This window comes from Canis lupus, chromosome 21 (assembly GCF_011100685.1).
Source record: "Canis lupus familiaris isolate Mischka breed German Shepherd chromosome 21, alternate assembly UU_Cfam_GSD_1.0, whole genome shotgun sequence".
NCBI lineage: Eukaryota > Metazoa > Chordata > Mammalia > Carnivora > Canidae > Canis > Canis lupus.
Genome location: NC_049242.1, coordinates 2,793,213 through 2,808,911, shown reverse-complemented (window position 1 = coordinate 2,808,911; position 15,699 = coordinate 2,793,213).

Genomic DNA, 15,699 nt, shown 5'->3' with positions numbered 1-15,699 from the left:
GGGAGAAGCAGGATCCATGCAGGGAGCCCGACGTGGGACTGGATCCCTGGTCTCCAGGATCAGGCCCTGGGCTGAAGGTGGCGCTAAATCGCTGAGCCACCAGGGCTGCCCAAAGTATAACTATTTTAATGATCTTTTTTTCTAGATTACCATCTCTAAATTATAATGTCATAGAACCATGAAGATAGGATGCACTTTAGTTTTTCATTCATTCAGTTTATACTTATTGTTCAGTCATTGTAATGTAAACACTGAGCTAAGCATTCAGGAAAGAAACAAAAGATAATTCCTACCCTTTAAAAGCTCTCCATATAGCAATGAAATGAGGCAAGTTAGTATCACTTGTAATACAGTGAGATGAGTGCTATAAATTCAGAAAAGGGGAATAACTTAGAATGTGGGAAGGTATAATGTATTTTTATATTGCAGACCCACAGCAACAGAATTTGGAGAGTTCTGTTTCCAGAAATTTATTTTGGGAACAATAATGCATATGTTTCTACCTTTTCAATTCCTGACATTCAGGTCCCTGATCTCATACTTTTATAGTATCCTTCTCCATTTCTCTTTATCCCCTCACATTTCAATAACTTTTTCATTAATTTTATTCTTAATTTCTAGAAGATATTCCAGATTTTTGGAAAGAAAATCTTGCCTTTGTAATGCCACATTTTGGGAAAGTGTGTCACATTTGTGTGACAATTGTCTCACATCCCTTTTCTCAAGTCTCTCTAAAAGTCCTTTTGCTAAAAGGTAGGAAATTTGGAATCACCAACTCTGAAAAATGAGGAAATAAGGTAAAGATTCTCTTAATATTATTTTTAAAAGATTTTTATGTATTTATTTGACAGAAAGAGAGAGAACACAAGCAGGGGGAGCAGCAGAGAGAGAGAGAGAAGGAGATCCCCATTGAGGAGGGAGCCTGATGTAGGACTCAATCCCAGGACCCTGGGATCATGACCTGAGCCAAAGGCAGATGCTTAACCAACTAAGCCACAAAGGTGCCACTCTTTTAATATTCTTCATGCTGGAAAAAAATTTTCCCAATGAGAAGATAAAATTGGAGAGTGAAATAAATATTCCAAATTGTGATAATCGCTAAATACAAGGGAGGGCATATGAATCTTAATGACTCTATTATGTGTACTACTTTATGTGTGTTAATGTGTTAGGTCATTTAATTCTAACTACAGTCTGATGAACTTTGCATTACCAAAAATTGCTGGGCAACAATCATATCATATGTGTAATTCTGTACATCTGATCTTAGATTTAGAGGAAACTATGGTGCTCAAAATCAATTTTGTGTTACCACACTTAGGATTATGATAGTAACTACATTTAAATTGCTATGTTTTAATCAATTAATTTTTCCCCCTTCTCCCTCCAACACACACACACACATATACACACACAATTCATACTTAGTTTAGTTAAGGATTCAAGTGTATGACTAATGAACTGAGCGTATTAGTTAAATCCTACTTATCCTTTATGTCTTCCAGGAAGTCTACTCTGAACCCAGAAGTTCAGAGGGGCCAGCTACATAATTTGTGTAAATGAAAATAAAAACATGAGGAGTCTACGGCCATACCACCCTGAACGGGCCCGATCTCGTCTTATCTCGGAAAAACATGAGGCCTCATGGTCAAAAATCATTAAAACTTTAAGAAAATGACAGCAAAGTATTAATTCAAATACAGGGTTTTGTTTGACTGTACATATTGCATGTTCATAAAGATGGCTGAGTCCAGATTAAATACTTCTTTTTAGTTAATTTATGGTAAGGTGATCTAGTATATCTGTTACTTCTTGTACTAGTTTGCTAGGGCTGCCATAACACAGTACGATAGACTGTGGCTTGAACAATAGGAATTTTTTCTCTTCTACCTGTGTCCAAATCTCCTTTTATTGTAAGATTAATAGTCATATTGAATAAAATCTGATTCTAATAACCTCATTTTAACTTAATTACCTCTTTAAAAACCTCATCTCCAAATACAGTCACATTTTGAGGTTCTAATATATGTATCTTACGATAACACAATTCAGCTCCTGAACAACTCTGTTACAGATATAGACTCTCTCAGGGCAGTGGTTCTGTTATTTATCACAGTAAATTCCGCATCTATCATATTCAATGGGAAAAAAGTAAACCTGCAATAAATATTTGGTAATTGAAAAAATTGATAAGGGAATCAGTGCCAGTGTATATAGCAGAGATTTTTATGGTCCGTTGTCATAGGCATTTCAAGCTTCAGAACTGAGGTTCCTGAGACTGAGTGAGCATTTTCTAAGACTGTAAAAAGAAAAAAAAAGTACTGGACTTGTAATTGTAAATTTCATGAGATAAGTCATTACCCACAGTTTTGTTTGAATTTTTGTCTGTATCTATATGGAATGTCAGGTAAAATATAGTAATTAAACAATTCTTTTAAAAACAAAGATTGGTACTTTAGAAAGCTTATTTTTAAATATACTCAACTTACAAAAAACATATGGTAAAATAGTCAAGGTTTTGAAAATTATTTTTAAGTGGAAATGCTAACTGATTTAGCATTTTACTTTGGGTTAATAGATAATTTTATTACTTTAGAAATAAAGGTGAATTTTATAACTTCATTCAAAGTTTAGTTCTAATTTATTAGTTACCAAATACTGCTGAAATATCAAAATCTCACTAGAGCATGTGATTTAATTTCATGAAATATTGGGTCAAATGTATTACAAAGATTCATCTGCATATAAAAGACATTAGGCAACTAGATTGAAGACACTCATAAACACAATCTACATAATCTGAAAAATGGTGTGCTCTAAACTGAATGAGGTAGACATTCTTTAAAGTAATAGACTTTAACTTTATTCTGCTAACAAAGTAACTAAAACCTATGAGATAGATGTTAAAAATTAGAAATCAATTAACTTGTACATAGGTCCAAATTGAAAATTCTCCTGGAATTAAGGACAAAAATAATATTTTAAGTAACTTTGTCTCTACTAGATTCTCTTGGGCCTTTTGAAAATATCATTCTCAAGTTTTTCTTATTTTTTGAGATAAAAATAGTATTCAACTGTTGTTCCTTCTTATTTTCTCTAGCTGTTTAGTTAGAACCATGACTGGGCCAAGATGCACAAATCTGAAAGGATACTGAAGTGGACTAAGCCCCAAAATTCCATAAATAGAAACTGCTAACCCATCCCTCTGTTTTTACTCAATGTGACCTTGGTTCTTCCCATAGGGAAGAAAATAAATATCTCCTTTCTGGTCCAGGAAAAGATCTAGGTCCAACTCTTCTTTTACCTGTTTGCTTCTTCAAAATAAACAATTGTAAATGTGTTATTCTGAGGATTCTAAATACAAATTTCATAAAGAAAATATAATAAAAATGACATTTTGTAATTATAATAGAATATAACTGGAAAACAAGGAAAAAAGCACTGAAAATATTAGTGCCAAGTTTAATGAATTTTTCCTTAAAGATGTGTAAGATCCCAAGGCATCCATTTTGCTATAAGTCAGTCTTTCTTCCATATTATTGTGTCACCCTCATTTCTCAATACTTGCTTTATCCATTTTAAGCACATATTTTCTCTGATATAGTTTATGCTCTGATAAGCTGTTTTAAATCTAGGTTTTATGTTTTAATATTTTGTTATTATTGTTTTCTTTCATTTTTAATTTGTATATAATTAAGTGCAATTATTTTAAGATTCACAATGTATGTGGTGGAAGAAAATATTTGAGATAGTATCACAAATTTAATTTTGGAACAAATCTTTGTAATAATTTTCAATAATAATCACTATTCATTTTAGGAAGAAATAATTCTGAGGTATGAAATGAGCTTTCAAAAAAACAATACAGTAGTAATTAGACATAGTAAGAAATTGTTTATTCCTCTTAACTGATAACTGTCACTGGAAATTCCCTGGAATATTTGTTTTAAAATACATTAAATTTTGAAATATAGAGAGGGTTTATGGGTTAATTGAATTAACTTATTATTATTATTATTGCAAATGGCATATCTATTAAGCTTGTGCTAAATGTATGAATAATACATTTAACATTCTAATAGTTTTACATAAACTTTTGTAAATGCACATTTAAACCATTATATAATTTACTAAGAACAGCTACTCTCCTCTAAAATTATAAAATCTTCCATCAGTTGACTTTTGAGGGCTCACATTGCTATAACTGTAATTGTGATAAACTATACATATTGGTACTTTAAAGTACAGTTCAGAATCAAAATCAATTGCATATAATTTTGCACATTTTAAACAAAGAGATTGATAAATTAATTCAGATTTTCAAATCATAGCTCAAGTACATAAAATATAATTTTTAAAATATCATTGCTCATTTCTATTGCAAAGATTTTATAGTCTTAATTATTGCAAATCTGAAACATCTGGTAAATTATCATTTTGTTCATTAGAGAACACTGGGAAAAGTTATTGTTATACTTGTTTTTGGCATGTTTTAAGACGGTTAAATTTCATGGTTACTTCTCATAGTCATTGGGACCATATGCTGTAATTATCCAAGTGAGGTCATCTAAAGGTGAGAAAAGTAAAATTCTATACCAAAATATTTCATGAGAACTTCTTGTACAATGTTTGAAGTGCTGTTAATCAGAGTAGGGAAAGTCAGGATCCATAACAACTCGAATTGGATTAGTTGCTTTCACAGTTTTTTTTTTTTTAAACAGATAAAGGAATATGCTTTTTATCCTTACCCAGGATCAAATGTGAAAAAGAGAAGGCACATACTAGATGAATAACTTCTAGGACACTCTATACTACCTTTACAGACATTCTCAATTATAGGCAACTAAGGGATTGCCTCACAGGAACAGGAAGAAACATAATCAACCTTTGGGATAGCACAGTGGCTTTAAATAGATGCCTGTAGAGATTTTATAGCATTTATCTTAGAAATATGACTGAAAAACTAAATAATGTTCCTTTCCTCAGTTTTCTTAGTTCATCCTAAATATTAGAAATATCACATCTTTTTTGAAATATTTTTGAGATGGCTAACTGCTAGGGATCCCAATCCACTGCAAAAGACTGCCAAAAAACATCTATGACTAATAGCAGCAGAGAATAGTGCTTAAAGTTAATAAAGCTTTGCTTAATTATTTTTTAATTAAAGAATCACTTGAGGATTTCAAGTGCAAAATGTCTTGGTCTTAGTATTGGGCTTTAATTATATAAAACCAAGTTTAAGTAGCTTAATTAAAAATATGTATTACATAAATTAGGATAGTCATGTGTTCATGCTTAATATGCATTTGTTTTCCTAACACAAGTTGCAATGAAATTTGACTTCTAGGCACTCAGATCACGCCATTTCTTTCTTAGTTCCTTTTCTTTGTTTTTTTTTTTTTAACTGTTTATTTATTTATTCATGAGAAACACAGAGAGAGAGAGAGAGAGAGAGAGAAGCAGAGACACAGGCAGAGGGAGAAGCAGGCTCCATGCAGGGAGCCTGACATGAGACTCAATCCCAGGTCTCCAGATCACAGAAGGTAGCTGAAGGTGGCGCTAAACCCCTGAGCCACCCAGGCTGCCCTCCTTTGTAGTTTTTAAATAGCAGTGTGATTGACAATCAACTATAAATTTAGCAACTTTAGCAGCATACTATGAAAAGTTTTCAATTTTTGAGAGGCATCAAAAACTGTCATATTCTTTAGACCACAGAATAGATTTGTGGCACTCTTCAGCCTTTTGAAGGTCATTTCTGCGTTGTGTAATGGTTTTCCAAAGCTTTTTGTCAATTAGTTTTGTAGTTTATTAGAAAAATGTTTTTTAAGCACCTACTCTCCAGGAGCTTAAAGATGAAGAAATAGTACTGTTTTCCATTTGATGGTTTTATAGTAGAGTATATACACTAGAAATTACATTCAACCAAGAACAAATTTGTAGTTGCTGAGTAGCAAAGATCCCAAGGAGAAAGCTATAGCCAAGCAGAAAGGGAGCTAAGAAAAATGCTAAGTAGAATCTCAGGGTTGAGTAACTAAATTGGCATTCAAGGACTTCCCAGGAGGAAATGCAGAATATAGAGATTCTGAGATTCCAAAGAGTCAAGTCTCTGACCACTAAACTACACATCAAAAAGGTAAACTAAAATAAATTTACATATAAAACCAAGAGAACTAAACAGATATTTGAGCTACCATCCATCAAATAATGAATTTAATGTTTGAGTCTAATCAAGGTAATAGCCTGATAAAATAAAATAAAAAAACACACTCTTCGGAGATGTATAATAGATTACAGAGCCTCTAAAGCAAAACACACATAGTCTAAGATACATTCAAAATTAGTAAACACATAAAGAACAATGAAAGGCTATCCAATTTTTAGAAACAACAATAACAGAGGCCCAGCTCAAAACGAATGATCCAGATGTTGTAGTTATTAGACAAAAACTTAAAAAAGCTATTATAAATATGCTTCATGTTGTAAACAAACAAAACAAAACATGATTTAGTGTATAACATAATAGAACATCTCAGTGGAGAAACGGAAAATATAAAAAGAACCAAATGGAAATATGGAATAGAAAATTACAGTATCTTAAATAAAAATTTTACCAAATACAGAGAATAATACAAAAATAAAGATGACATCAAATGGCCTGTAACTTCCTTCCATTCATCCTTCCCACCCTCCTCCTCTCTTAATTTAAACACTGATAAAATGCAATTTTATATAACAGTATCATGAAACATCCTCTTTTTTAACTTTAATTTTACTTAAATGTTTATTCTGCCATAATGAAATAGATCTATAGCAGCTTTTAAAATGTTGACATAACATCCATTTATAAATTTCAAATTTGATTTAGGAAACTAATTGCTTACTGGAGTTTTAATTAAAGCCATTTAAATGGCTTTTTGATCCTTGACTGTCCAAGCACATGGTATAACTGAACTTCCTGGCTTCTTATTTCTTAGGTATTTCCTTATTAGCTTTGGTGAATGAGTTGGGAATAGAAAGTATCTGCATCATTTCCAGGCCAAAACATTAACAATATCTGCACTCTTTCCTTTCAACAAAAACTTGCAACATTTTAGTCAATGACTGTGCCAGCCAAATTATATGAATGATGTAAAAAAGAGATTCTACTGATACTCTATGGACATGTAGAATAAATGAGATATAAAATCTGTTGTTTTAAGTTATTAGGATTGACACACATATAGAACTTTGTGTAGGGTGCTATTGTAAGGACAAACTTCAAATGTATGATATAAACTTAGGACCCAGGAAGCAAGGAGACTTATATTGGAGACTAAAAGGATAAAAATTCATAATATGCAGTGGATATGCTTAATAACACATAAAAACATGAGAAAGATTCAACTGTATTACTAATAAAAGCAAATCTATATTATAAATGGTAAGAAGAGATTAATCTTCTATACTAAATTTGAAAAGTTTCTAAGTTTTTTCAATCATTATTTTACTGTTATCTGAAGTTTATAATATAACTTTCTGAAAAACAACTTGGTAATAGGAGTGCTTTGGCAATATGAAGATTATATTTTATTCATTTAAATTAGCAATGCAGTCTCTACTTCTAGGAATATGAATAAAATAGCATCAAGAAGAATAAAAAAAAGCTTCTATAGAGTCAAATATTATCGTATATTTTGTAATTCTCCAAATTGAAACCAAAGAGTCATTATATTTCACATAGAATAAATCCTGGGAAATACTCAGAATTAAAGGCTCAGAGACAGTTAATGGAATTGCAAAATATATGGATATAACATTTGGTGCAAAGAGAGTCACAAACTTGCATGTGCCTTGAGGAATCCACCAGATAAAAGTAAAACAGTACAGTATCCAGTTTGTGCACAATGTTTCTTCTAATGGTGCCATCATACCCTTCTGTCACTTTTTTCTTGGACGAGACTGTGTTTTCTATTCTTGTAAATAAACATAATAACTTAAATATTATTACTTTGGACTTCTCATTTGACTCTATTACATATATGAAATACAATAATTTTTTAAGAGCATGTGCAATTATTTATCTAAAAATCCTGTCTTAACAAATGTAAATAACATTCTGTATCAAATGTCCTGCTTAAAAACTCTTTTCATCTGTCAAGTCCAATGATACCATAATCTGAGGAGACAGTAATTCTCCTTTGTAAATACAATTTTCTCTTTTTGTTTAATGTGGCAGTGAAGGACTCTCTTAAATAGTAGGCAATAAATCTATAGATTCACCGAAGGTGAAAAAACCCAGTGCTCAGCCTGACTTGATATCTAGAAACCCTGGAATTACATTTCCTACCTTTGAAGAATATCTCAGAAAGATAAATAATTACTTAGAAACATGGAAATCTTAAGTCATGTATTTTCAAATTGTATGTATGTACATGGAACAACATTTTTGTGATTCAGGCCACTAGAAACAAAATCCTTATCATGGAGGTGGAGCAAGATGGTGGAAGAGGAGGGTCCCCAAGTCACCTGTGCCCACCAACTTACCTAGATAACTTTCAAATCATCCTGAAAACCTATGAATTGGGCCTGAGATTTATTTATTTATTTTTTTAATTTTTATTTATTTTTGATAGTCACAGAGAGAGAGAGAGGCAGAGACACAGGCAGAGGGAGAAGCAGGCTCCATGCACCGGGAGCCTGATGTGGGATTCGATCCTGGGTCTCCAGGATCGCGCCCTGGGCCAAAGGCAGGCGCCAAACCGCTGCGCCACCCAGGGATCCCGGGCCTGAGATTTAAAGAGAGAACAGCTGGAATGCTACAGTGAGAAGAGTTCGTGCACCTATCAAGGTAGGAAGATGGAACAAAATAAATAAAAAAGCATCCAAGGGGAGGGGTCCCCCGAGGAGCCGGGCTAAGGCCCCGGGGCGAGAGCGTCCAGGACAGGAGAGCCCGGTCCTGGAGAAGCAGGAGTTTCACCAATCTTCTTGGAGGGAAAGGTGCTCGCAGGGAGTTGGAGCAGGATCCCAGGAGGGGCAGTGATGCCCTCAGGCTCCCAGGGGCACTAACAGACACCCGCGCCCGGGGAGAGCCGCCACACCCCGCGGCCGAGCTCCCTAAAGGGCTGCAGCGCGTGCCCGGCGGTGGGGCCCTGGAGCAGCTCGGCTGGTGGCTCAGGCGGCGGCTCCACGGAGGGGCTGCACCGCCCGGAAGCAGCTCAGGAGCCCAAGATTCTGCGCTCCCCTGGGACAGGTGGAGGCCAGGCGGACACAGGGCACCAAGGACGCTCCTGCTGCCCGTCGGCCCCTGAGCTGTGCAGATCAGCGCCCCCGACCCCGCCCCGGAGCATCCAGGCCCCTGTGGACTAGGCTGTGGTAGTTACTGCAGGAGCTGACTCTAGAGCTGGAGAGCTGGCCGCTGCCACTGTTCCTCCTCCTGGTGTCACCTTGTACCTGGGACTGAGCAGAGCTGCCAGGGAGCAGGGGCCTCACAGGCTAAACATCTACCATTGAGCCGTACACCTGGCAGGAGGCTGGGCAGGGTGTTTGAGAGTGGGCCATACTTGTTCCTCTTCACCATCAGTGGCCACCTGCTGCAACGATTTGAGGACCACCAGAGGACCATCAGCAACCTATGGGTGGATTCTGTGCACATCCTCACCACATCTATGGATGACTCTCTGCATTTTTACATGTGGGAAGACGAAGGCCATTATCCATACCTCAAGAGCTGCTGTCACCTGGAACACATAGGGAGTGACCTGGCACCAAGCTGCTATGTCTCCAAAGCAATATGTGATAACATGAGCATAGTATGTGTGGTGTCAAGAATTCGTGAATCCAGCATTCTGGTGATGTGTTCTTTGCATATGTAATGTGGAAACTAATGGAATTAACCCTACATCACTTCCCTCCATGTAGTAAAGAGATTTCTGTTTGAAAAAAAAAAAAAAGAGAGAGAGAGATAGAGAATCAACACAGCAGGCCTGTCCCCCAGAAGACCAGCTAGAAGGACAGGGCAAGAGCAAGTTCTTGACCAAGCAGCACTGGAAAGTTCCAAGAGAAGTCTAGGGACTTACAGAGGATACCCTTCCTTGTTTTTCGCTTGCTGTTTGTTCCTCCTCCCCCCCTTTTTTCTCTCTTTTTCTCCTTTTTCCAGTACAACTTGTTTTTAGCCACTCTGCACTGAGAAAAACGACTAGAAGAAAAAACTCACCACAAAAGAAAGAGTCAGAAATAGTCCTCTCTCCCACAGACTTACAAAATTTGGATTATAATTCAATGTCGGAAAGCCAATTCAGAAGCACAATTATAAAGCTACTAGTGGCTCTGGAAAAACAGTATAAAGGAGTCAAGAGACTTTATGACTGCAGAATTTAGATCTAACCAGGCTGAAATTAAAAATCAATTAAATGAGATGAAATCCAAACTGGAGGTCCTAACGATGAGGGTTTGCAACGTAGAAGAATGAGTGAGTGACAAACATGACAAGTTGATGGCAAGGAAGGAAACTGAGGAAAAAAGAGAAAAACAATTAAAAGATCATGAAGATAGTTAAGGGAAATAAATGACAGCCTCAGAAGGAAAAATCTACATTTAATTGGGGTTCCAGCGGGCACCGAGAGAGACAGAGGTTCAGAATATATATTTGAACAAATCATAGCTGAGAACTTCCCTAACTTGGGAAGGGAAACAGGCATTCAGATCTAGGAGATAGAGAGATCCCCGCTAAAATCAATAAAAACTGCTCAACACCTCAACATTTAATAGTGAAACTTGTAAATTCCAAAGATAAAGAGAAGATCCTTAAAGCAGCAAGAGACAAGAGATCCCTAAACTTTATGGGGAGAAATATTTAGGTTAACAGCAGACCTCTCCACAGAGACCTGGCAGGCCAGAAAGGGCTGGCAGGATATATTCAGGGTCCTAAATGAGAAGAACATACAGCCAAGAATACTTTATCCAGCAAGGCTCTCATTCAGAATAGAAGGAGAGATAAAGAGCTTCCAAGACAGGCAGGAACTGAAAGAATATGTGACCTCCAAACCAGCTCTGCAAGAAATTTTAAGGAGGACTCTGTAAAAGAAAGAGGAAGTCCAAGGAAACAATCCACAAAAACAGGGACTGAATAGGCATCATGATGACACTAAATTCATATATTTTGATAGTAACTCTGAACGTGAACGGGCTTAATGATCCCATCAAAAAGCGCAGGGTTTCCGACTGGATAAAAAAGCAGGACCATCTATTTGCTGTCTACTAGAGACTCATTTTAGATGTAAGGACACATACAGCCTGAAAATAAAAGGTTGGAGAACCATTTACGATTCAAATGGTCCTCAAAAGAAAGCAGGGGTAGCCATCCTTATATCAGATAAACTAATGTTTAGCCCGAAGACTGTAGTGAGAGATGAAGAGGGACACTATCTCATACTTAAAGGATCTATCCAAGAAGAGGAATTCACAAATATCAATATTTATGCCCCGAATGTGGGAGCTGCCAAGTGTATCAATCAATTAATAACCAAAGGTAAGACATACTTAGATAATAATACACTTATACTTGGTGACTTCAATCTAGTGCTTTCTACAATCGATAGGTCTTCTAAACACAACATCTCCAAAGAAACAAGAGCTTTAAATGATACACTGGACCAGATGGATTTCACAGATATTTACAGAACTTTACATCCAAACTCAACTGAATACACATTCTTTTCAAGTGCACATGGAACTTTCTCCAGAATAGGCCACACTGGGTCACAAATCAGGTCTTAACTGATACCAAAAGATTGGGATAGTACCCTGCATATTTTCAGACCATAATGCTTTGAAACTAGAACTAAACCACAAGAAGTTTGGAAGGATATCAAACACATGGAGGTTAGGGACCACTTTTGTAAGAGATGAAAAGGTCAACTAGGAAATTAGAGAAGAATTAGAAAGATTCGTGGAAACTAATGAGAATGAAGATACAACCATTCAAAATCTTTGGGATACAGCAAAAGCAGTCCTGAGGGGGAAATACATTACAATACAAGCAGCCATCCAAAAACTGGAAAGAATTCAAATACAAAAGCTAACCTTGCACCTAAAGGAGCTGGAGAAGGAACAGCAAATGAAACCTTCACCCAGCAGAAGAAGACAATTAATAAAGATTCGAGCAGAACTCAATGAAATAGAGACCAGAAGGACTGTGGAACAGATCAACAAAACCAGGAGTTGGTTCTTTGAAAGAATTAATAAGATAGATAAACCATTAGCCAGCCTTATTAAAAAGAAGAGAGAGAAGACTCAAATTAATAAAATCATGAATGAGAAAGGAGAGATCACCACCAACACCAAGGAAATGCAAACGATTTTAAAAACATATTATGAGCAGCTATATGCCAATAAATTAGGCAATCTAGAAGAAATGGACACATTTCTGGAAAACCACAAACTACCAAAACTGGAACAGGAAGAAATAGAAAACCTGAACAGGCCAATAACTAGGGAGGAAATTGAAGCAAGCATCAAAAACCTCCAAGACACAAAAGTCCACGGCCAGATGGCTTCCCAGGGGAATTCTATCAAACGTTTAAAGAAGAAACCATACCTATTCTACTAAAGCTGTTTGGAAAGATAGAAAGAGATGGAGTACTTCCAAACTCGTTCTATGAGGCCAGCATTACCTTAATTCCCAAACCAGACAAAGACCCCAAGAAAAGGGAGAATTATACACCAATATCCCTGATGAACACAGAAGTAAAAATTCTCAACAAGATACTAGCCAATAGGATCCAACAGTACAATAAGAAGATTATTCACCATTACCAAGTGGGATTTATCCCCAGGATGCAAGGCTGGTTCAACACTCCTAAAGCAGTCAATGTGACTGATCATATCAACCCAGGGCAATTTACACGTTTAATGCAATCCTTATCAAAATACCATGGACTTTCTTCAGAGAGTTGTAACAAATTATTCCACAAAGATTTGTGTGGAATCAGAAAAGACCCCGAATAACCAGGGGAATATTAAAAAAGGAAACCACATAAAAAAAAAATAAAATAAAATAAAAATAAAAAAAAATAAAAAATAAAATAAATAAATAAATAAAAAGGAAACCACAGCTGGGGGCATCACAATACCAGATTTCAGGTTGTACTACAAAGCTGTGGTCATCAAGACAGTGTGGTACTGGCACAAAAACAGACACATAAATTAATGGAACAGAATAGGGAATACACAGAAGTGGACCCTCAACTCTATGGTCAATTAATATTCGACAAAGGAGGAAAGACTATCCACTGGAAGAAAGACAGCCTCTTCAATAAATGGTGCTGGGAAAATTGGACATCCACATGCAGAAGAATGAAACTAGACCACTCTCTTGCACCAGACACAAAGATAAACTCAAAATGGATGAAAGATCTAAAGGTGAGACAAGAGTCCATCAAAATCCTAGAGGAGAACACAGGCAACACCCTTTTTGAACTTGGCCACAGTAACTTCTTGCAAGATACATCCATGAAGGCAAAAGAAACAAAAGCAAAAATGAATTTTGGGACTTCATCAAGAAAAAAAGCTTCTGCACAGCAAAAGAAACAGTCAACAGAACTAAAAGACAACCTACAGAATGGGAGAAGGTATTTGCAAATGACGTATCAGATAAAGGGCTAGTTTCCAAGATCTATAAAGAACTTCTTAAACTCAACAGCAAAGAAACAAACAATCCAATCATGAAATGGGCAAAAGACATGAAGAGAAATCTCAGAGGAAGACATAGACATGGCCAACAAGCACATGAGAAAATGCTCCGCATCACTGGCCATCAAGGAAATACAAATCAAAACCACAATGAGATACCACCTCACACCAGTGAGAATGGGGAAAATTAATAAGACAGGAAACCACAAATGTTGGAGAGGATGTGGAGAAAGGTGAACCCTCTTACACTGTTGGTGGGAACGTGAACTGGTGCAGCCACTCTGGAAAACTGTGTGGAGGTTCCTCAAAGAGTCAAAAATAGATCTGCCCTACCACCCAGCAATTGCACTACTGGGGATTTACCCCAAAGAAACAGATGCCGTGAAACCCCAGGACACCTGCACCCCGATATTTGTAGGAGCAATGTCCACAATAGCCAAACTGTGGAAGGAGCCTCGGTGTCCATCGAAAGATGAATGGATAAAGAAGATGTGGTCTATGTATACAATGGAATATTCCTCAGCCATTAGAAATGACAAATACCCACCATTTGCCTCTACGTGGATGGAACTGGAGGGTATCATGATGAGTGAAATAAGTCAATCGGAGAAGGACAAACATTATATGGTCTCATTCTTTTAGGCAATATAAAAATTAGTGAAAAGGAATAAAGGGAAAGGAGAGAAAATGAGTGAAAATATCAGTGAGGGTGACAAAACATGAGAGACACCTAACTCTTGGAAAGGGAGGTGGGTGGGGCATTCGGGTGACTGGGTGATGGGCACTGAGGGGGGCACTTGGCAGGATGAGCACTGGTTGTTATGTTAAATGTTGGCAAACTGAACTCCAATAAAAAATAAGAAATAAACAAATAAAGAAAACCATTTAATGGGAAAATAAAACAAAACAAATTCTCATCAATATTAAAATAATATTTAATCAATCATCAATATTAAATAATATTTAATATAAAATATTAAAATAAACTCTTGTTAAAAGTTATGTCAAAATATCCAAAAGAAATATTATTTTTTTACAATTAGCCAAAGTTTTATAGAATATAAAACATAAAACTTTTGGATTAATAGAGTTTTAGAAATTCTAAGGTATTTACTTTTTGGCTATTCATTTGACACAAATTTGAAAGTGTTAGAATTACTGCTTTATATATTTGATATATATGGAAACAATATCATTTGTTCTGAGAGTAACAAAAATAACTGTAAGTCCTTCTCCTATAATCTTGAAGAATGTTAGGCAAATTATTGAATAAAATTTTCCCTCTTAATTCACAGATCCTAAAAAAAAAAGTATTCACTAAAATGCACGCATGCATTAGCATAGGCATGCAGACAAGTAGCTGCATGCATATCCCAGTAATTGGTGTGGAGTAAAAGTGGGGAAAAAATATAGGAAAAAGAAGAAAAAAAGAATGGTTATAGTAATAGGTATTTTGGAGGAAAATGGGGTAGTTTCTCTTGACTGAAAAGTTTTATATGAATTAAACCTTTCCATGAAATTTGCAATTTAATATGTTTTAGTAGACAGAATGGGTTTTTTGGGAACAGATTAGTAGTCAGGCACTGTCCCCTTAATAATAATGTCTTGACCTTGGATAAGTTATTGAAGATATATGAACATCAGTTTTCTCTCTTGCAGTATTGACCCTGCTTATGTAGTTGTGCCCAATAAATGTTAGCTCCTCCCCTGAGTTATTCCTCTACTTTCATGACTGATTTTCTAATTCTTGACATTCTGCATTTTACAATTTACTTTCAGAAAATCTTATTTGCTTTGATCTCTATGTGTAGTTCTCTTCCAGGATGTCTTATTTTTTACCATTACTTATCTTTATTGTTAATAACTCATCAGCTTCTGAACTCTTAAGTATATGCCGTCTTTTGCATTCTTTCTTTGATTCTTTATTCTTTATTCTTTGCATGTTGTTTTCTCTAGACTTTCCCATTCCCTCAGCTTCTAGAGTGACAGTACTTAAAACCTCCAATTTCTTGCCAATTAGGTATTATGCTG